The sequence below is a fragment of the Hemicordylus capensis genome, chromosome 3, assembly GCF_027244095.1.
Source record: "Hemicordylus capensis ecotype Gifberg chromosome 3, rHemCap1.1.pri, whole genome shotgun sequence".
NCBI classification, from domain to species: domain Eukaryota; kingdom Metazoa; phylum Chordata; class Lepidosauria; order Squamata; family Cordylidae; genus Hemicordylus; species Hemicordylus capensis.
In genome coordinates, this window is record NC_069659.1 from 353,295,438 (window position 1) to 353,318,575 (window position 23,138).

At 46.6% G+C, this 23,138-nt stretch overlaps 1 long non-coding RNA gene across 2 annotated transcripts; it reads right to left on the reverse strand.

Annotated features, from left to right (window-relative positions):
- Positions 1-3,094: 3,094 nt before the first annotated feature.
- LOC128349254 (uncharacterized) lies at positions 3,095-14,133 on the reverse strand. Of its 2 annotated transcripts, none has more exons than XR_008318665.1 (4): positions 14,058-14,133; positions 8,858-8,957; positions 4,582-4,659; positions 3,095-4,337 (listed from the first exon to the last, which is right to left on the reverse strand). It is a non-coding gene; the product is annotated as an uncharacterized LOC128349254 (long non-coding RNA). The 2 variants fall into 2 exon arrangements; XR_008318666.1 differs by lacking the exon at positions 14,058-14,133 and adding an exon at positions 10,759-10,818.
- Between the last annotated feature and the right edge of the window lie 9,005 nt (positions 14,134-23,138).

Genomic DNA, 23,138 nt, shown 5'->3' on the forward strand with positions numbered 1-23,138 from the left:
GGAAAGAACTCCGCGTAATGTGTGCCTTGAGTCAGAGTGAGCCATTTGAGAGAAGCAATGCTGAGGTGGTTGCTGGTTATTTGTATTGCTACAAAACCGGCATTAAATTGGATGCCTCTCATGCCAATGTTCGCTGGCAGGTAGATAATTGGACCTGGGAAACTAGCCTGCTCATCTGTCAGCGTCTCTTCAGTCTGATTTCTCTCGCATAGCTGGCTGTCACAAGAGAGCATTTGCACCCTCCCCCTATCCCTCACTGAATAGGAAGCGATTACATGTTACAGAACATATAACAGAAAGTGGTTACATCTCTGGGGAGGAGAACTGGTCTTGTGGCAGCGAGCATGAATTGCACCCTTTGCTAAGCAGGGTCTGCCTTGGTTTGCATTTGGATGGGTGACTGCATGTGAGTATTGTCTGCTGTAAGCTATTCCTCTTAGGGGATGGGGCCATAGTTGAGTAGTAGAGCATCTGCTTTGCATACAGAAGGCCCCATGTTCACTCCCTGGCATCTCCAGGGAGAGCTGGCTGGGAGATAATCCTGCCTGAAACCATGGACAGCCGCTGCCAATCAGTGTAGACAATGCTGAACTAGACGGACCAATGGTCTGACTCATTATAAGGCAGCTTCCTAGGTTCCTAATTCCTGCATTTCTTCTGCTCAGATTTGCAATCCAGTTGCTTTATCAGTATGCTAATCTAAGGTACCATGCTAATTCAATCGAATCTAAAAAGTGTGATAGTCTAATCTAACTAGCATGCTAATCTAATCATCATCAATTTTATTACAGCCATTGGCCAGCAGAAATAGAAATAACAAACATATCCAATACAACAATACTGCTAATCTAATCTAACAAATGTGCTAATCATTCTAATCTAATCTGAACGTGCTAATCTTCTCTAACCCAACAAGTGTGCTAATCTAATCTAATCTGATCTAATCTAATCTAATCTAATCTAATCTAATCTAATCTAATCTAATCTAATCTAATCTAACATCACTAGTGTGTGCTAGTCTATCAGTGTCTCTTGGGTCTGACACCGTTTGCTGATAGGAGGGCATGTGTGCCCCCTCCACTGAACAGAAAGTGGCTACCTGTTGCTCCACACGAACTTGGAAGAGCAACCCCATGCAATTCAGCAGAGGGAGAGTTCCGCAGGGGCCTTCCAATGACCGCTTTACAGCCCAGGGCTCACTCTTAGCCAATTGGAGTAGCAGTTGATCCGAGACAGCCTGCATTGCCGGAAGCCTGTGCATGTGCATTGCCTATTCCGACTGAGCTGAGCTTCTGCAGGGTGCTGGACAAAGTTGAAAAGACCCACCCTGCAGCAGGAGGCGACCAGAGATGTGGGACCATAGAGGAGGGCTTCCCAAGAGCAGACACCCCTGCCTTAGAGGGCTTTTTAATGGAGGTGGCTATCCACTCAAGGTGACTGTCAGCAGAACAGAAGGCTCCTGATTTCTGGCAGTGCTGAATAAGGTAGGGGCCACAGCTTGTTGGCGGGAGATATGTTTTGCATGCGGCAGAACTAGATCCAGCCAGGTCAAAAGATCCCAAGACTAGGAAGGAATCTATGCGTGAGACCTGGTCAAGTAGACCAGGGGTTTCCCACCTTGGGTTCCTCAGAAGTTGTTGGATGGTGGGACTACAATGCCCATCATCCTCAGCCACAATGGCCAAAGTTGTAGTCTATGGGAGGAGATAGGAGTTGTAGTCCAAATACCTCTGGGGACGCAAGGTTGGGATTCCCTGAGTAAGACAATAATGTGCTAGATGGTTCAATGATGTGATAATTAAAATAGCCGCACAATGACCCGGCAAGGCAGCTCAGGCTAAGAGAGAGTGACTTGCCTAAGTCCAGCCAGTGAACTTCTCCCAGATTTCTCCAGTCCAAGTCCAGCATGTCCTCAAGATTTTCCTCATGACCCATGGCTGGCTTTAGGAGTGTCAGGGCACCTACTTGAAGGGGGGGCCAACTGCCAAGCTGAGCTTGGGGGCACACAATTTGTGGAGTGTGCTGTCTGCAGTGAGCTAAGGATGAGGGGAAGCAGAAGGGGGGGGGGACTCTCTAGGTCTATTCTCACAACCAGCAAAAATCGGGCTAGGTGAGCTTAGCCCGATTTTTACTGTTCATGTAAACCACCGGGCTCGCAGGGGAGGCCGGTGGTTTACAAGTGGGTAACCCGCTTAATTGCCCCTGCCCTTAGCCGAGGTTAGCAGAGCAAATGCTCCACTACCCCCATCTTTGTGCTCATGTGTTGCTGCGGCAAGGCTCTACGCCACGGCAACTCATGAGTAGACCCCCGACCGGGATGCTAAAACGCAGCCTCCCAGCTCGGGGGTCTCTCCAGCTCAGGGCATGCTGGAGTTTCTGGGGGCCACACGGCCCCCAGAGCCGGCAGTCATGTGGGCGGCCACTTCTGCCACCCGGAGCAGAGTGCCTGCTCGTGTGCAGAGAGAGCGGGCTAAGCCTGCTCTTCCTGCTAACCCTCCCCAGGCTCTTCTCACCAGTGGCAGAGCCTGACCGCCAGCAGCCTGTGTGCGGCCGCGGCCCAGCTGACCCCACGTCTGACGTCAGACGCAGGGGCTAGCCACGCCCCCACACCTGACACCAGACGCGGGGGGCGTGGTCTGGCTCCCAAACAGAGACTTGAGGCTCCATTCGGGAGTTGGAGTTAAACTACCAAAGGGGCCGCGTGGCCCCTTCGGGAGCTAAACTAAGGCTGGCGCAACTTTCACAGCACAACCAGCAGTGGCTCTTCCCTGCAGGAAAGAGCCGCTCCTGGCTGCACTGCGAGCGCAGTGCCAGCCTTAGTTTAGCTCCCGAAGGGGCTGTGCAGCCCCCGCTCGGGAGCTAAACTTGCACCCCCACGTCTGATGTCAGGTCAGACACGGCCCCTGATTGGGGGCAGCCTGGGTTCTTTGAACCCGTTGGCCCAATGGTGGTTCCGCCCCTGCTTCTCACCGATCATGAGAAGAGCCTCTCTGTCTAATTAGCCCCTGATAATTGAGTAAAGAGGCACTTTTTAAAATGATGATTCTCTTGTATTTAGCAGGGGGAGAGCAACTGGCCCTATCCAACCCCAGCACATCATCCCTCCAGTGGCTGTTGTTGGTGTCTATTTCCTTTTAGTGAGTCCTTTTGGGACAAGGGGCCATCTTTCTTGTTTGTTTGCTCTTTTGGGTGTCTGTGACCACTCTGAGCACTTTTGTTGAAAGGAGGTACAGCCACTCCCCTACTGACAAGCACCTGACTTATGAATGACTCATACTTACAAACAAAGCTCCCTATCATATTAAATTATTGAAGTCCTCAACTTACAAACACCAACCCACACATACAGACAAATCATCCCACATAGGAACTATATGCGTTCCTAGTTTATTTTTATTTATTTATTTATTTATTTATTAAATTTACACCCCGCCCAAACTTACATCTCTAGGCAGCTAACAACACTTTAAACACATATAAAAGTTAAAACAATACAAAAAATTTAAAAACCATAAAATTAACAAACAGTATTTTAAAAACCTGAGAAGGCTTGGGTAAAAAAGTTATCAACATCCAACTTACAAATGTACTTTTGGAACACAACCTGTTTGTAAGTTGGGGACTCTCTGTATATAAATTTTCACAGTTGTACAATTAGTAGTAGTAACTGAGAGCAATGTCTGGGAGTTAGGAAAAGGATGGAGCAAAAGACCTGGAGAGAAGGAAATAGGCTGGAAAAGCTGCAGAAGGCCTGGGAGACCTCAGTGGGATCCCCGAACTGGAGCAGGAGAGGACTAGCAACAAAGCAAGGAATGGCTGAGTGAGAGGCAGTTCTGGGCCCTTTCATGGCCCTTGCTGGGAAAGCCTAGGAACAGCAGTAGGGCCTGTTACACAACAAACTTTTGCAATCCTGCACAAGCCACACAACTTGTCAGCATGGATAAACTAAGGGAAAGGAGCACCAAGGGCGCTATTTATCCTAGAGACAGCCCTGCTTGTACGGGCTGAAATATGTCCTAAGATTCTAACAATAAATTCCCATTGCATTGTTTTTCTTTCCTTGCTGCTGCTGCTGCTGCTTAATCATGGTTAGGGGGTTGAAAGACCCCCTGCTGTGCTCATCCCTGGTCTTTCAGCAAGATCTCCAGCAAATGGAAGAAATCAGCATCTTAATCAGTGCATTATTCCCAGGGTAAAAAGCCAGCAGAAAACAAATCTCCTCTTTATTTTTAGGTTTTCTTCCTACCTACTGTCCAAGAAAACAGCTCATTTGTCTTCATTTCCCACTCACCTTCGGCAGCCTGCCCTGCGGAGCCCTCCAGTAAATCAGTGTGGACCTGAAAAAAACAATGAAGTTGGAAAAAACCAATTTTGCCTCTAAGTTAGGGGCCAAATGAGAGAAGGTCCAGCAGACTGCCATAGAAAAATACGAGGAGCAGGAGGAGGAGAAAAGCACCCTTCTGACTGATAGCAGAACTTCTTCTAGGCGCCCTGCCAGAAGAACCCAAAATTATTTATGGACCTCTTGGAGGACTTGCTTTGCAATAGACAAGGGAGCAATTGAGGGCAGTTATTTATTACCTTCTCATTGGTCTTGAGGGCAAGTGGTTCTTTGTAGACAAATAATACAGATGGGACCTCCCGTTGAAACAGCAGATTCTTTAAAGAAGCAGAGTGGAGCATATGAAGCATAAGCACATTGACTGGAAAGACACCACAATCCATACTTCCCCAATGCCACTGAGCATGTGTGTCGTGGCCCAGGATGCAGGATCCCTTCTATCAGGGTAAGGGTCCAATGACATGGAGGGTGGGAAGACTGGGTTCATGAGAAAGTAATGAATGCACGTACTCCTGTTGCAGGAGAGAGCCTCTAAAATAATTGACCATCCCACAAGGGACTCCTATGGTGGTGAAGGAAGAAGACCCTCAGGGAACAGGGGTGCATGAAGAGGTAGCTCAGCTCTCATCTGATTTGTCTCCTCCTCAGAACCATCTACAGCATATGAACATAGGCAGCTGCCATATACTGAGTCAGATCATTGGTCTATCTATGTAGCTCAGTATTGTCTTCACAGACTGACAGCTGCTTCTCCAAGGTTGCAGGCAGGAATCTCTCTCAGCCCTATCTTAGAGATGCTGACAGAGAGGGAATTTAGAACCTTCTGCTCTTCCCAGAGCAGCTCCATCCCCTAAAGCAGTGATTCTCAACCTTGGGTCCCCAGATGTTGTTGGACTTCAACTCCCATAATCCCCAACCAAAGGCAGCTGGGGCTGGGGATTATGGGAGTTGAAGTCCAACAACATCTGGGGATCCAAGGTTGAGAATCACTGCCCTAAAGGGAATCTCTTCCAGTGCTCACACTTCTAGTCTCCCATTCATATGCAACCAGGGAGGACCTTGCTTAGCTAAGGGGACAAGTCATGCTTGCTACCACAAGACCACCAGCTTTTGGATCATATACTGAAGGTGTGCACTGCACTAGCCTGAGCGTGAGAAACGATGCCCAAATATATCAAAGTTTTGACTTGATCTAATTTGTGGGCCCAATGACCAATTCCAAATTCTCGGGCACTTCACAGATGTAAGTATCTTTTGTTTTAGTGTAGTTGATCACAAGTGCTTGTTCCTGGCAAAATACTGCCAGGAGGCTTTGCACACAGGGCTTTTAGTTCGAATCTCCTCCAGAATGGAGTGTGCCAGTCCAGATATTAGCTGCATTTACCCTGAAGTCCCGGCAGGCTCTCAAGGACCAGTAGAGACAGTACTCTGTTTGCCCCCCGAATCAAGGCTGTGCATTCTGGCTTGGCCCAAAATATGTCCAGCTTTTAAAAATCCTCTAGTTTCAGCAGGGGTTTTTTTAGTGGGGGGGGGGCTGAGTCTTCCTAAGCTTTTTACATAGGCTTTAGATATGCAGAATGAAGACTACAGAGAGCTTCGAAGAGCGGGAGGGGGTGGTCAGAATGACGAAGGAGGCTCTCCCCTTAAGAGCTCTTTTGCATCTCAGCCGGCTGAAGCATGCTTCCTGAAGCCTTCCTCCTGCCCACCCCGCACACCCCCTTGGATCTATGAGGGTCCTCCTGCCCAATTCTTCTCCTAAATGTTTCCTAAATGCATCCAAGGAAGACCCCTTTGCAGAGCATCAATTGCTTTCTGGGGGCCTGTTGCTCTCCATGTGGGGAGGAACCGACAGCTATGTGGTCCACCTAATCCCCCGAATTAAACTGCCTCAAATTTGCTGCAAAGTAGATTTGCTCCTCGGATACCCCGTGGCATAAAGCCATGTGTTAATAACTCCCAGGGTGTAAAGCTCTTTGAAGGCCCACCGGGGTCTTGAGCTTGGGAGGGCATGCCTTCACTAACACCCAATGTCCAGGGGCAGCAGGAGGCTTCTCAGCCTCAACAGAGTATTTGATTCAGTAAGTGAGTGAGGGAGTGAGTGCTGTCAAGTCAATGTCAACTCTTAGTGACCACATAGACAGATTCTCTCCAGGATGATCTGTCTTCAACTTGGCCTTGAAGGTCTCTCAGTGGTGCATTCATTGCTGTCATAATCGAGTCCATCCACCTTGCTGCTGGTCATCCTCTTCATCTCTTTCCTTCCACTTTCCCAGGATATTGTGGACTTCTCAAGGAGGCTAGATCTTCACATAAAGTGTCTGAAGTATGATAGTTTGAGCCTAGTCATTTGTGCCTCGGATGAAAATTCTGGGTTGATTTGTTCTTTGATCCATTTGTTTGTTTTCCTGGCTGTCCATGGTGTACACCTCTGGAACTGCAATGCCCTCAAAAGCAGAGTCCTCCAGTTAGGATACCAAGTGGGAGATGTGGGGGACAAGAGAGATTGCGAAGTTCCTGAAGCCCAGGCCCTGGACAACCCCACTCTGCCAGAACTTTCTGCACCAGGACAGGAGATCCTAGGGGGCTAGATCCAGCATCCTTTCCACAGCCCAAAGATACAGCTCTGCATTCTTCCACCAACTCAGATGACTTCCTTGAGGACCCAACAATTGAGTCAGAGCCTTCCCCCCTCCCCACAGCACAGTGGAGGCCAGCACTGGCAAAATCAGGCGAGGCCCTTGAAGTCACAGAAAGCTTATCTAGGGACAGGGTGGTTCAACCACCCTAACTAGCTAGCAACCTATATAAACCCTCAGCAAGCTCTAGACCTTTGCTGGAGCCATTTCTTACCTGCTTTGGTGTTAGAGCCAGCTCAGTCACGTCTGTGCTTCGGAGCTGTCCAAGGTTCCAACTCTCTCGTCTGACTCCCATTTCCCTCAGAGCTCCTCCACTCAGACCCCTGCTACAGCTGGACTCTAGCTTGGCCAGCAATTTTTGAGGTCTTCTAGTCCAACCCCCTGCTCAGCGCAGGAAACTGCTACAGCATCTCTAAGAGATGGCTGCCCGGCCTCTGTTTGAAAACCTCCAGAGAAGGAGATTCCACCACTGTATGAGGCAGACTGTTCCAGTGGTGGGCTCTCCTTCTCCAGGGATGGGGCCATAGCTCTGCATGCAAAGTAAAGCATCTGCTCTGCATGCAGAAGATCCCAGGTTTTGTCCCCAGCATCTCCAGGTACTAGGGCGAGGAAAGACTCCTGCCAAGAACCCTGGGGAGACACTGCCAGCTAAAATAGACAATACCAGGCTAGCTGGACTAATGGTCTGCCTCGGTAGAAGGCAGCTACCTTTGTTCCTGTGTCTTCAAACAGAGGCTGGACAGAGTGATGGAACACCTAGCTGAGCTGTCTGATTTTCCTTGTGCCTCCACATCCCATTGATGAAACAGAGGAGGCACCGTTCTGCGTAGGGTTCAACAAAGCCCATCATTCACCGTCACATCACTTGGATGGGACCCAAACCCATTAAACTCCACACAAGGAAAATGCTGGGTGGGGGGGGGGGAATTTGCACGTGCATTCATTACTCATGCAGAAAATGTCTGAAAGAGGTTTCTGTTGCTAAGCTTTTCCAAACGCTTTTCAACATGTGAGTGTGATAGGCATATAACCCACACACATGCGCGCGCACACACACACACACACACACAAACACTGCCCTTTCATCTCCTCTTCTCCAAGCTCCTTGTTTGCCATTACACAACTCACTGCACTCTAGAGGCTTAACCAGATAACAATAACGTTGGAAAACAAATATTAAGATTCCTATTAAAATTCCAATTAAACTGCGCTAAAACATAACACATGCTTAAAAGAAACCGTCCTACCACTTCAGTCCCAGACCCCATGAGCTTGATCCGAATAAAAACCGAATCGCACGACATTTCTAAACCCTGGTCTCACTCAGACACAAATAAGGCTGGAGAGGGCAAATGCTCAGAGGGGTTTGAGATCTCCTGAATGCAAGGAAGCAGATTGAGGCAGGCCACCGGGAAGAATTTCCAAACTGAAGAGCTGCTTGACAGTGGATCAGTCTGCCTCGTGCAGTGATGGGTTCTCCTCTACTGGACATTTTCAGACACTGGATGGGTCACCTATCAGGTATACTGTCACAGATTTCTGCACTGAGCAGAGTTGGACAAGACCTCCAAGGTTGCTTTCAACTCTGTGATTCTAGGGTGCTCTCTATAGTCTGATTCAGACATTATGCTGTAGAGTGTACAGATGCCTGTATACTTGTACGCATGTTTGTGGGAGTGACTGGAAAAGTGAACCTGGATACAGACCCTTCAAATGCATGGTACAGACATGAAGTGTACTTCTGTACCTGTGTTCAGCATAACATGTGGATGACGGGACCCGAGTACAGATCTGTACCTGTGTGCATTGTACACTCATTGAACAAATCTGATAGATAAGTAAGCAAGCAAGCAAGCAAATAAATAAAATAAAAACTTACCAGAGTATCCATATTTCTGTGTGAAAGCAGAGTTGTGCACTTGAGCACTCTTCTTCAGTCTCTACAGTTTCAGAGACACTGGAAGGATTCTGGAAGGATTCTACAGCAAAGAGCAAAATAAAAACAGAGTAGCTTATTAAAGAAAAAAAATTATTAAGGATGCATTGTTTTGCAGGAACAGAATGCAGAGTGTTGTGATTTAGTCTGTGCTTTGAGGTGCAGGATAGTAAAGTGTTATAATTAATTACCATCATACATCAGTGACCGTTTCCAAATTCATACTTAATCCTTATATTAATTAAAACATGGTAATTTAATTGCATGTATATCTTGTTCTTCCTCCTAGGAGCCCAGTGGTGTACATGGTTTATGCTTATCCTCACAACAACCCTGTGAGGTAGGTTAGGCTGAGAAAGAAGTGACTGGTCAAGAGTCACCCAGTAAGTTTCATGGCTGAATGGGGATTTGAACTCAGGTCACTCTGGTCCAAGTCCAACACTCTAACCGCTACACCACACTGGCTCTGACCACATATCAGATATCCCTGATTAAATATAAGCTTTACTCCTTTTGGACACCAATGATCCAATGGCTGGACCATTCATAAAGTACTGAGTTAAAGAGAAGTCATTCTCAGCTACTGGGGTAGTGATACAAGGACAAGGTAGGATATAAGGGGTTTCAATCAGGCTTGTAAGTAGCTACTTGTCTGTTTGCCAATAGCATGGAGGATGCATTAACTAATAAGGAAGAGGTCTATGCTAAACTGGGAGATGGGTTTTTTGTTTTCTTTACAGCCAACAAGAGTCTGCAAATGATTAAGACAGGAATATATGTGTAGGCAGCTAGTAAAACCATGTCTGTGGTCTTCTAAATGGCCTTTGGCCACTGTGATTGGGGATTATGGGAGCTGTAGTCCAGTGACTGGGGATGATGGAAGCTGTAGTCCAATAAGGTCTGGGAACCCAAGTTTGAGAATCCTTAGTGTCTACCAAGCAGTGCCTGTAATGGTTGCTTAAAACAAATTATAGACTTATTTGCAAATCTTATTTGGAAAGAAATATTTCAAGCCTGCTTCAAATAAATTAATTCATGCCGGGCATTATTATTCCAAACCACCACCTTGAATTCCACACAGGAAGACAAGCTAAAAGTTATGGAAGCAGTGGTGGCATCCACCAGAGATTAAAGAAGGGGAAGGGACAAATCCCTGTGTAGTCTTTTAAAGAAGTGCTCCTCAAAATATCTTAAGATTCTGTTTGTTATTCTGCCAGGTTTCCCTCCAGATGCCTATAATAATTACCAGCCCATTTGACTCCAAGATTCAAGAAGCCATTTGCGCAGAGGTGTGAGAGTGGTAGCAGCCGGTGTGAAAGATCCTTGTGCTTATTATGATTATTATGGCGTTGTCTTTCAACTAAAGGGAAATTGCATTAGCGCTGAAGCAAAACTGGGGCCGTGCGTCCTATTCTGCCAGTTTTCAGGGAATTGCTCAGAGCTAATGCCACTTGAGAATTCCCCTCTGAACAGAGAGGCTATGGAAAATATATGCGCACACACAAACACAACAGCCCGCAGCTATCTGCTAATGCAGGCACATGTTAGCAGGGAGGACTTAATAGCTTGAAGAAGACATGACCGGTTTTCATCTTAGCAAGCAACTGTCTCTTCAGAGACCTTAAGGTCTCCCGCAAGACCCAGGTCCTGTTTGTGCTCTAAATGGATTTAGGCTGTTCGTCCCACACCCTCTTTGCTCATTTCACTGTCGCTCGACTATGGCTGAGGGGGGAATTATGCAAGGGAAGAGGAGGAAGGAATGGCTGATTATGCAACAACCTGTGCACCCAACTTGCCCACCCCCACATATTTGCAAACATGGGAACAATAAGAGCGACTTGCACATTGCATGGACGGGTTCAAGGAATCTGAGCTGTTCAGCTCCTGGAAGCCGCCTGGCTCACCCCTCGTCCCTCCCCTGAGCTCCAGCCGGCTTCGTTGTCGGGCCACTGTGTGTTTTCTTCAGCTGAGGATTCTGGGAGTTGTAGTCAACAACAGCTTGGAATCCCTGTTAGAGGGAAGACTGCCCTCCAGGTGCTGGCCACACCCCCTGCATGTGACATCACACGCAGGGGGTGTGGCTGGTGTGTGCAAGGGGCCACCAGGGAGAGGGGTGAACATGAGCCCACTCTTCCCTAGCCACACGCCTGCTTTGGGGGAGATGTTGCATTGGGATGGCTCCTAATTAATTTATTTTTTACATGCGCATGTAATTACCTTCCTCTTCCCCACTGCCAGTATTAAGAACTAACAGCACAGTAGACTCAGATGAGGTGGTTTTTAAGCAATTTTTCCTGAAAGCAACTATTTCAGATACTCCTTGGTTTACACCAGGGCCTCTGGAGCTTAAGTTCCCAGATAATGTTGGACTACAACTCCCATCATCCCCAGCCACAATGGCCAAAGGAACTGTCCAACAACATTTGGGGCCCAAGGTTGAGAACCGCTGGTTTGCACTGTCGCCATCAAGTATTCAGAAGCAGCTATATGTGCAACACTGAAATCCCAGTACTTGAATCGGCCCTCTTCTCTTAGCATCTGTCCAGACAACACTGGTCTCATTGCAGGTCACAAGTGAGGAAGATATAGGTCTCTGGTAATCGCCACCAAAGTTCCAGTTTGCAGAAACACAGCCCATACATATTATCTTGGAGCAAACAGCCTAAGAAGGTAGGTAGCAAAACCCCACCACAATTCAAGAGAGCCAAGTTAGATGAACATAAGAACATAAAAACATAAGAACAGTTGCTGCTGGATCAGGCCCAAGAATGCCCATCTAGTCCAGCATCCTGTTTCACACAGTGGTTCACTAGAGCCTACAGGCTCAGGCAGGAGCTGAGATCATGCCCTCTCTCCTGCCATTACTCCCCTGCAACCGGTGCTCAGAGACATCCTGCCTTTGAGGCTGGAGGTGGCCTATAGCCCTCTAACTAGTAGCTGTTGATAGACCTCTCCTCCATGAAGTTATCCAAGCCCCTCTTAAAGCCTTCTAGGTTGTTGGCTGTGTCACTACATCTTGTGGCAAAGAATTCCACAAGTTGACTGTGCGTTGTATGAAAAAGTCCCTCTGTTTGTTGGTCTTAAATTTCCTGGCAATGAATTTCATAGGATGACCCCTGGTTCTAGTGTTATGTGAGAAGGAGAATTTCTCTCTCTCCACTTTCTCCAGACTATGCATGATTTTATAGACCTCTAGCATGTCTCCCCGCAGTCGTCTTTTTTCTAAACTAAAAAGCTTCAGGTGTTGTAGCCTTGCCCCATAAGGTGCTCTAGGCCCCGATCATCTTGGTTGCCCTCTTCTGCACCTTTTCCAGTATTACAATGTCCTTCTTGAGATGTGGTGACCAGAAATGTACGTGGTCAACAACATCTGGGAATCCCTGTTATAGGGAACAGTGATACACAGTACTTCAAGTGTGGCTGCACCGTAAATGTGTATAAGGGCATTATAATATTAGCAGTTTTTATTTTCAACCCCCTTCCTAAGGAGCCCTAGCATGGAACTGGCCTTTTTCACAGCTGCCGCACATTGAGTCGATACTTTCAACAAGCCGTCCACCACGACCCCAAGATCCCTCTCCTGGTCAGTCACCGACAGCTTAGATCCCATCAGTGTATACATGGGGTTTTACATCCCAATGTGCATCACTTTACACTTGCTAACACTGAACTACATTTGCCATTTTGTTGCCAACTCCTCCAGTTTGGAGAGATCCTTTTGGAGCTCCTCACAATCTGTTTTGGATTTCACTACCCTAAGAAGTTTGGTATCATCTGCAAATTTGACCACCTCGCTGCTTACCCCAACTTCTATATCATTTATGAATAAATATAAAAGTACAGATCCCTGGGGGACCCCACTTCTTATTTCCCTCCATTGTGAAAACTCTCCATTTATACCTACCCTCTGTTTCCTGTCTTTCAACCAGTTAGCAATCCACACATGTACTTGTCCCCTTATCCCATGACTGCTAAGTTTTCTCAAGAGTCTTTGATCTAATTTTGTTGAATGGAACTTTATTGAAAGCTTTTTGGAAGTCCAGGTATACTATGCCAACTGGATTACCTTTATCCACACTGCATGATGCCCTCAACCTTTGCACCATGCAGGCAAGTCATCGTGCGGTCAACACATGGGTCACAAACCCATTTCTCTATACCTTAAATCGCCCACTACAAGGAGACCCCTACCCCCCGGAGTATCCTCTGTGCGAGAGGATATGCGCTCATCATCCATGGAAGGGGTCCCTTCTAAGGGAGCATTTCCCTCTTCTTCAGACTGATGCCCACCTTCTCTGAGACCTTCATTCTCCCTGACAGCAGAGGAGCTATCAGCCTTGGAGTGGGATGCCATATCCCTGAAGGTCTTATCTGCATGCCTCTCTGTCTCTTTGAGCTTCTCCAGATCTGCCACCTTGGTCTCGAGGGAACAAACTTTTTCCCTAAGAGCCAGGAGCTCCTTGCACTAAGCACACACCCATGACTTCTGCCCATTCATACATGCGACACTCTGTGCAATACACTGGGAAGTGCTCTCCCATGCTGGCTTTCTGTCTTCATAACTGCTTTTGTTGGCTGTTTACAGTATTTAGAGACTGTTTATTAGAAAGAAGTCTTAGCTGTATTGGTCAGCTATTTAACTGTTCAAACTTCCTTTCTCAAGAATATGAAGGACAGAGTAGTACCTACCTTCTCTTTCCACTGGGTTCCTTGTGATCAAGGGGACTTGTTTTAGGCTCCCCTGCACACTTCCCCGCTAAACTCCACGCAAAACTCCAATGCCCTTTTTGCTATCCCTGTTCACTAAGTTCTCAGGCCTTCACCTCTTATATACAGAGTAGGCTTCAAACTGAAACACAGGAATGTGGTTCACGGGCATGTGGCCCCTCCCATCAGGTGTGACTCACTACAGCCTTAGCTGACTCCTCCCTCTGTCCCCCTCCAGGCAGGGAGAAACAACTAAATGCCATAGAGCCCCCAATGCAAGCCCTGGCAAATGCTAGTCCTGGCAAATGCTAGCCCTGGCAAGAAACAAACACAGAAACACACATTGGGACTTCTCTCTTAAGGAGAAACCAGCCGCTTAGTTTGTTTGAAGACAAAGAAGAAAGGCTTGTTGTTTTGTTTAGAAAAGCTTGCTTACCTCCTGAACCTGCTTCTGCTCTTCTCAGAGTAGGCTTCAAACGGAGGCACAGGAAAGTGGCTCACAGGAATCTGCCTATAGATAATATGCCTATCAGCACATACGTGGGTCTCCATCGAGATCAGAATGGGGCGGGGGTTACTTTGCCCCCTCACCACCACAATCGTTGTCTGGATTGGCCCACTACAGCTACCATGTGCCCTGGAAAAAGTGTTCCCATAGATGCCAAAGGGCGTTATTTTCCAGGGGAGGCAATCTAGTATATAAACCACCCAGAGATTAGAATTGAGGTGGTAGATAGAAGTTAAGATTAAATAAATTCTTAAAAATCGAGTTCAGGACTGTGATGGGGACAAAGGATTAAAGCACCCACCACAGCCTGAAAACATACATCTCCTTACATTAGAAAATCAAAGCACAGTGGCTGGCATCCTGACTCACAAAGCAGTGGTGCAACAGGAGAAACACTGGTGTAGCGAAGTGTCCCAGGTGCATACCACACTAGGGTGTCTGTCTGTGTGTGTGTGATTTCAACTACCTCCCTGTCCCATGGAAGCCCTCTGTGTCACCTGAAAATATGTCCTTGAGGGCTGTGTGAACTCTCAAGGGCATATTTTCAGGTGGGGGGAATCCTGGGGAAGGGAGGGAATCAAAATTTGCCCCTACTGCTGACCCAGCAGGGGAGCCGAGTTAGTTCCCCTTTTCAGAAGCACCAGTGCTTTCCCCGCTTCACCGGTCCTTCATATTGGGGTTTGTGGTTATTTAGCAAAGTGCCAAGGAAGCAACCACTCCAGTTACAAAGTGCAGAGTTTAGTTGTTGCAGCTATTTAAGGAACACACATGGAGATCACTATAGAGTCTAAACTAATTGATTTATTGGTGAAGTCCATTTGAGATAGGAAAGACCTAATCCTATCTATCAGCTACGTAATGAATAGGGAGGGAGGGAGAGAGATGTTTCCATCTACTCTCCAAGAAGAAAGGAAGCAGACTGACTCCCCACAGGAAATTCTGAGGAGTCAAGGCTCCTGATGCTTTACTTTAACAAAATAACCCTCTAATGTGCCCTTAAATCAAATGATCTGGGTACCATTGCAACCCGCATGACTCTTTCCTTTATCTAGCCCATCTTACCTATCTTACCTATCTTTTGCTATCGTTATTTTACTGTCTCCAGTTTAGCTGATTTAATTGTTCATTAGCAGATATCTCATATTACTTTTATTAGTTTTCTCCCCTTTAATCATGGTTCAGCTGGCTTTCATTTTCAGCAAACACAATTTCTGTTAATTGCCTGTGGCACAGTTGATGGTATTTCCCATGAATAGAACAAAAAAAGAAAAAGAAAATCTAGCAAGTGGAGTCATGCCTTTATTGAAGAGTCCTAATGCTAGAGAAACCAATGCATGCCTCAGGGTTGGGGTGGGGGTGGGGGAACCCAGGATCTCTCAGACACACTAGGATTTATTTCTGAGTAAATAAGCATAGGATTGTGCTGTAAGAGCACATGTACCTGGGAGTTAAGTCCCATTGAACTCAGTGAGAACTTGCTTCTGAGAAAGGATTGCATTGCCACAGATTTATTGGAAACCAGCTGGACAATAAACTTGTGTTGCCATTATCAATTTCATATGCTGGCCTTGGGCTGAAAGAAGAAGAAGAAGAAGAAGAAGAAGCTGCAATTGGCAGAAACTGGCCACAGCTACTCAACACATGCATGCCACAAGTACTGTATATTATAACTGTGCAATCATCACTGGATAATCAACATACATGATGCATATGCTTTTCTACACTGGAAAGTCTTTCCCTGGAGATATTTTGACTACTAAAACAGCTTATATGCCTAGACTGGCCCAGAACATTTTGGGGCCCCTAAGGCAGAAATTCAAAATGGTGGTCTTCTGCTGTCACACTAAAAAGTTAATGTTTCATGCTTTAACCGAGGTGTTCCCAGCCTAGGGCCCCAAGATATTATTGGATTACAACTTCCATGATCCCAGCCACACGATAATCAGGAGGAGTGGCCCAGTTGTGGTTTCCACCAACCCGTAAACCAAGCCTTTTCTAGGGTTGCCCTGAAACTTTTGAATGTCAGGGACCTCCCCTTCTCTGGGTGTTTTAAAGAAAAATCTGAAGACATAACTGTTTAACCAGGCTTTTAATAGATTTAAGTCTTATAGTTTGTATCTGTATTTTAAATTCACTTAGCTATGTTATTAATGGTTTTAATTATTGTGGAAAAAAACCTTTGCTGATGGAGTTACACTGGCTGCCAATAGGTTTCCGGGCAAAATACAAAGTGCTAGTTATAACTTATAAAGCCCTAAACGGCTTAGGTCCTGGGTATTTAAGAGAGCGTCTTCTTCGCTATGAGCCCCACCGCCCATTGAGGTCACTTGAGGAGGTTCGTCTCCAGTTGCCACCAACTCTTTTCGTGGCTACACAGAGACAGGCCTTCTCAGCTACTGCCCCGAGATTGTGGAATGCGCTCCCTGCTGAGATACGATCCTCCCCATCTCTGGCAATTTTCAAAAAACACCTGAAAACACATCTCTTCAACCAGGCTTTCTCAGCTTTTTAAAACTTGTTTTTAAATTCTTCTGATTATTTAATTATTGTTTTACGGTGTTTTTAATTGTTAATTATTATTTTTATGCTTTATTTTTGTTTTAATTATTAACTGCTTTTAAACCCTGAGCCTTTTGGAAGGGCGGTACAAATGTTTTAATGATAAATAATAATTAATAAATAAAAACAACAATGTTAAATTGTAAACTGCCTGGAGATTTTATATGGGGCAATACAGAAACGTGCTAAATAAATAAAAACTGGAAAATATGCACATGCCGTTAGGTCTACTCCATTCACAATATGTTCACAAACACATAGGCCTCTGTCTGTCTCTGTTTTGTAGCTCTACAGCTAACAATACATGAACAGTGACTGAGAAAGCTCAGCCACCAAAACGATCTAGACTGCTTCAGCAACCAAGGTGCAAAACTTCTCGCTCCAGAAACACGACAACTACTAAAAGGCGACTGAGAGAGAGACACGAGGAGTTGTGACCTCAATAGGCTTGGCCTCAACAAAATGTCATCATCAGTCTGTGCCAACACACCAGACCTCAGTCTCTAGGCCTCAATAGGCAGTGCTAGTCCAAGAATAATCCTGGTCCGCTAAATTATTTCTGAACTCAGATTGAGGGAGCCTACCTGCCCCTAGTCTGAACACAGGAGGTTATGAATGTATGCTGGGTCTTCTACACCACTTCCAGATATAAGCCTATTAGACATTTCAAAGTCGGGTTGCCCTATTCTGGCTTTCCAAATCCGGGTGCCTAATCTGCATATTACGTAAATTGGCTTGGAAATAATTTTTGAGCAGAATAGTGGCTGCATGTTGTGGTGCATAACTCTGCTTCTACAAGGGCTAGAGCTTAGCTTTTTTTTCTTTTTCTTTTTTAATGAAAGCTCGAATCTGGGTGGGCTAAGCAATCTGGGTGAGATGCTTAAAATCCGGGTGAAACCCGGAATTTGTTTGAGGACATGGCAATTCTGTTTCAAAGTGGATTAAATGCCTGTTATTGTCACAGGATAACACACTGTTAACTATCAGAAAATTCTGTTTTAGTTCCATGCAGAGTCTTGTCCCACCTCAGTTACTGCCTGAGTTCCCCTCTCTTTGGCATTCTTTAGCTCTCCAGAGAGTTCATTTCAATTCCGGACATCCAACTGTCAATGTTATTTACTGCCTTGTGCACTGTACGAATGCTGAAAATTTTCTTTACCTGTGAATTATTACTTAGACTTATGTCTGGGATAATTGCTGATAAGCCAGCAAATAAAACCTCTCTGGGTTATTAGGTAATTATTTTAGGTGGCTTCCACCTCCATAAATCAACACTGATTTTGCAGACCTCAGATGCAAAGTTTGTTCAGCAAAAGCTGAAGTGGAAAGAATTTGTTCAAGAGAGTTCCATCACCCTTATAAAGTAGGGTAGATACTTTATCCTGGTTGCAAAATAGTATAAAATTCAATGCTTAATTTTAAAGAAGTCACAAAGGCTTAAGTTAGTTGGCATATTATTGTGCTCTTTGGGTGTTTAAAGCATTTCGCTTACATTATATCAGTAATCCATTCCACAGTCCTGTAAGGTTGGCCAGTATGATTATTCCCATACTGCAGGTGGAGGGGCTGAGACCGAGAATAGTGACTTTCCTAAGGCACATAAACGCAGCACTGTATCACCTCCAGGACCAGCCTGCTATTGAGGCACAGCCAATTTAGGTGGTGGATTGGAGGAGGCAGCGTTGAGGGGCGTCCTACTCCCTACTAGATGGTGGTGGTAGTGTGTCCACCCATGGTCACCACTAGTGTTACCATAGCTTCTCCCACTCACCACAATGGTTGGGGGAAACGTGTCCACAGTAGTGGCACCGCAATTCCCGCCTGTCCTCATTAGGACTGCACATCATGTCAGCCTATATGTAAAAGCTAACGTAGGCACATTCCTTTAAAGGACAAGTTTCAATAAAAATCCAGCACCACTTTCTAAACACAAGTCCCATTTTCAGGAAAGCAAATAAAAGAGCATATCTGATTCAGCAAGGTTCAAGGCAGTGGTAACATGTTCCAAGAGCACGGGCCCACTTGAGAGGAGAGCTGGTCTTGTGGTAGCAAGCATGACTTGTCCCCTTAGCTAAGCAAGGTCCACCCTGGTTGCATATGAATGGGAGACTTGATGTGTAAGCACTGCAAGATATTCCCCTCAGGGGATGAAGCTGCTGTGGGAAAAGCAGAAGGTTCCAAGTTCCCTCCCTGGCAGCATCTCCGAGATAGGGCTGAGAGAGACTCCTGCCTGCAACCTTGGAGAAGCCGCTGCCAGTCTGTGAAGACAATACTGAGCTAGATAGACCTTAGGGGTGTGCATGGAACCGGCTGGCCCGGTTCAGTTCGAGTCTGGACTGGACTCGAACCTGACCGGCCCAGTTCAGTTTTGCACCCCCTAGAATGCCCCCCCCCGGTCTGGTTTGGTTCTGCGGGGGGGGGGTCACGGTTTTTTCTTTTTTTAAAAAAAATTAATTAACCCTTTCTCCCCTCCAGGGGAGTTCGTTGGGGCGGCGGCAGGGTCCATGGAGGTTCCCCCTCTCCCTGCCAGCCTTCAAAATGCCTTCTGGCATGGGCCAGGCCTTGCAGAGGCCATTTGTGCATGTGCAGCGGACTTTTTAAAAAAATGGCCACTGCGCATGCGCAAATGGCCTCTGCAAGGCCCTGGCCCATGCCAGGCCTTGCAGAGGCCATTTGCACATGTGCAGCAGCTTCCAAAATGCCACCACGCCAATATACAGAGGCCCCAATGTGCCCAAAAAATGGCCCATATGGGCCGGAGGGGGGCATTTTGGAGGCTGGTGGGAGGGAGGGGAAACCTCTGCGCGTGCACATGCACGCACACACACACACACTCTGCCCCAACGAACTCCCCTGGAGGGGAGAAAGGTTAAAAAAAAAATTAGTTTTTTTTTTTTTAATTGTGAACTAGTGGGGTGGGGGGTCGGTTCTGGTCTGGAGGAACCGTGTGTGTATGTGTGTGTGTGTGTGTTTCAGATTGACCCAGAACCATCGAACCCCCAAACCGAACCCCCAAACCAGTTTGCACATCGCTAATGGATCTATGGTCTGACTCAGCATACGGCAGCTTCCTATGTTCCTATAAGAAAAGATGCCCCTGTGCTACACTGACTGTCCACCTCGCCCGCCTCCTGCACCGCACGCTCCCTTGCTGCCTCTCTCCCTGGGCCCTTCTCCCTGCTCCCTCTGCAGGAGGGCATACAGTAGCCACAAGGCACAACTGGCTTGCTAAGGTTTACCAACCTAGTCTCTGTAGAATGATGCAATGCCCCGACAACACAGTCAGTAAATCTGTGCCTTTCCCAGGATTTCAGAGGGAAAGGTTCTGGGTCTGTGGGGGAGGGGGCATCAAAGGAGGCGGCTTGCGTTGCTCCTCTCTCTACTGCCCCTCCCGAGAGCTGCACTGCCTATAGGCTGTCCATTCATCAGGTAGCGCTCTACTTGTCGAATGGCCAACTTGCAAGGAGCCCACTTCTATTCAAGTGGGGCTGCTTCACATAGCCCTAGTTTTTATGCTCTGGGCTTTTAGAAATAAGTAGGTGAGTTATCAGAACAGCGGTGTCCTCCCATATTCAATTTTTATTTTTTAAATAGGCTGTTTGAATGCCCCGGCGGGGGTGGGGTGGGGGCGCAGAAAGGCCATAAAGACATGCTAGTTAAGTATAAATGAATAATTAATCAATTAAAGACATTATTTTGTTGTCTCAGGAGGATGTCTCAGAGCTGAAAAGGAAAGGGAAATTTCAAACCAGTGGTCAGGATGACATTCTCAGCAGGCTGGATAATGTGTTCGCATCAGTTTGTTCTGAAACAAGCAGCCGAGACAGCTTTATAGATGACAATAATCTCTGAAGTTATTGTAGACGGATGAGTGGCAGCCAAGATCTCTGCCGAGATCCTTCTATGAGCGAGCGGGGATTTCTCACGCTTATCGCCCACTCGAGTCACAGTCACTTGATTCAGAATCAGATTCATGTCACAGGACTGAGAAATTCGGGTTGCAGCATCTTCAGGCAAGTGGGTGGCAGAGGGGGATGGATAACATTCTGGGAGCAACTGAGCCACACACAGCGGATTCAAACGGAGCCAGATAAAATGGGGTGGGGGTGGGATTTGCAGAAGCTTCCTTGTTTCTACAGAGTTCACAGAACTTCCATGGCTCCCAAGAATTGTGTCCTTGTTGCAGTGACGAGCCTCCCACTGGGAATAGTGGAACTAGGCTCAGCATTGCAGTGATGAGGCAGTTTTTAGGTGCTATGGAGGCTCTGTGAGCTCAGTAGAAGGGAGGACGCAGCTTGAACTCACACTGAGCCAGCATGCACATGTCCCCCTTCCATGACCAGCATGCTGCCTTGTATGTAAGCTGCTGTTGCGGGCTGCCTGATAAGTTATTCCCCCCATGGCAGTCTTTCGGGGGCAAAAGTATTGTGGGAATACCTTTCTACGTTTTTTTAATGCCTTGAGCATAGAAAACTAATGTGTTGGGGACAGGGTTGCCATATTCTGGCGCTCCAAATCCTGGGGCCATAATTTGCATATTATATAGATTGGCTTGCAAAAATTTGCATATTATGCAAATTCGCAGGTGCACTTTTCATTTGACTTTTATTTGTTCTGGATATCTAGTTGGGGAAGATATCTTCGCATGACCATTTACCTTGAAATATTAACAACAGCAATAGAACAAAAAAAAATGCACAGCTTTTCCGTTAAAGCTGCAATTCTGCACACACTTACTTGAGAGAAGATCTGATTGAAACTAACTGTGCTTATTTCTAAATAGGTATGCATAGAATGTAAAGCCAAATTCCTTATTTATTTATTTGTTTGTTTATCAAATTTGTGCACCGCCCCAAATTTTCATCTCTGGGCGGTTAATAATAGCATAAAACAAGTTTAAATGCATACAAAAATTTAAACAATTTAAAAATCACCCACAAATTAAAACCTTAAAATTTTAAAGAACTGAAAAAGCCCGGATGAAGAGGTGGGTTTTCAAATGGATTTAAACATTAAACCCTGGTAGGCAGGCAGTGATTTACATAAAAAGCAAGCTATCCTCTCAACTGCCCCAATAGAGAGTCCCTACTGATAAAAAAACAAAGGCAACATTCCTCAAGGGATTACTGTACTTGTGAACTTCTCCCAGCTGTCCATCTGCCTTAATCCAAGTCCAGCAAATAATGACTGCACGTTTTGCTCCATAACTCCACTTCTACAAGGGCTAAAGCTTAGCTTAAATTAAAAAAAAAAAAGAATCCAGGTGAATCCGGGTGGGCTAAGCAATCCAGGTGACAAGCTTAAAATCCAGGTACTACCTGGAATATCTGGGGAGATGGCAACGCTAGTTAGGGAAAAGACTAAGCCACAACCACTGAACCACAGTTCACTGGAAGAGCATACAGAAGGCTGAAGGTTCAATTCCTGAACATCTCAAGGTAGGGCTGGGAAAGACCCAGGCTAATACCTGGGAGTGCTGCTTCAGTCAGAGCAGACTGTACTGAGCTGCACATACCACTTGTAGGGAAGCAAAGGCAGGAGTGGGGGGCATGCCTTCTTCTCTTGCTTGTGGGCTCCCCAGAGGCATCTGGTGGGTCACTGGGGGGGGAAACAGGATGCCGGACTAGAGAGGTCTTCGGCCTGATTCAGCAATGCTCTTCTTATGTTCTTAAGCTAGACTAGTAGTCTGACTCTGCAGAAGGCAGCAGCAGCCTATGTACCCTCCAGCCTCCTTCAGATGTTCACAAATGCACATACAGTGAAGGGCAGCAGCAGGCTCCATCTCCCACCTTGCAGGCATTCTGAGGCACATCGGCAATGTCCATTTTTGCAAAGAAGGGATATAAGGATTTAAAATAAATGAAAGAAAATGTTCCTTCATGCAAAGCCAGAGTCCCCAGTCACAGCATGCAAGCATGTGCACATGGCAGTCATGCACTGGACCCTGTGTAGGGTGGAGGGAGAGCTTGCTGGTATGATGCCACCCCCGTGCCCTATAGACACCCACAGAGAGCACAAAGATACACTTCCAAAAGAGGCTTAAATGTCTGGGATGCTATTTATACAGCGGAGCATTCACTGATGTGAGCCTTCACCTCTAGTTTGAGGTGCTGCAGCCCAGACACGGGTTGGCCAGTGGTTGTGGTCTGCCTAGGCAGCTTGCTAGATTTGCCTGGACCTCCATCCCGTGAGGGAGCCCCTGTGTCTTGAAGACCAGCTCTCCAGGAGGAGAGCTGGTCTTGTGGTAGCAAGGATGACTTGTCCCCTAAGCTAAGCAGGGTCCACCCTGGTTGCATATGAATGGGAGACTAGACATGTGAGCACTGTAAGATATTCCCCTTAGGGGCTGCAGCCGCTTTGGGAAGAGCATCTAGGTTCCAAGTTCCTTCCCTGGCAGCATCTCCAAGATAGGGCTGAGAGAGATTCCTGCTTGCAACCTTGGAGAAGCAG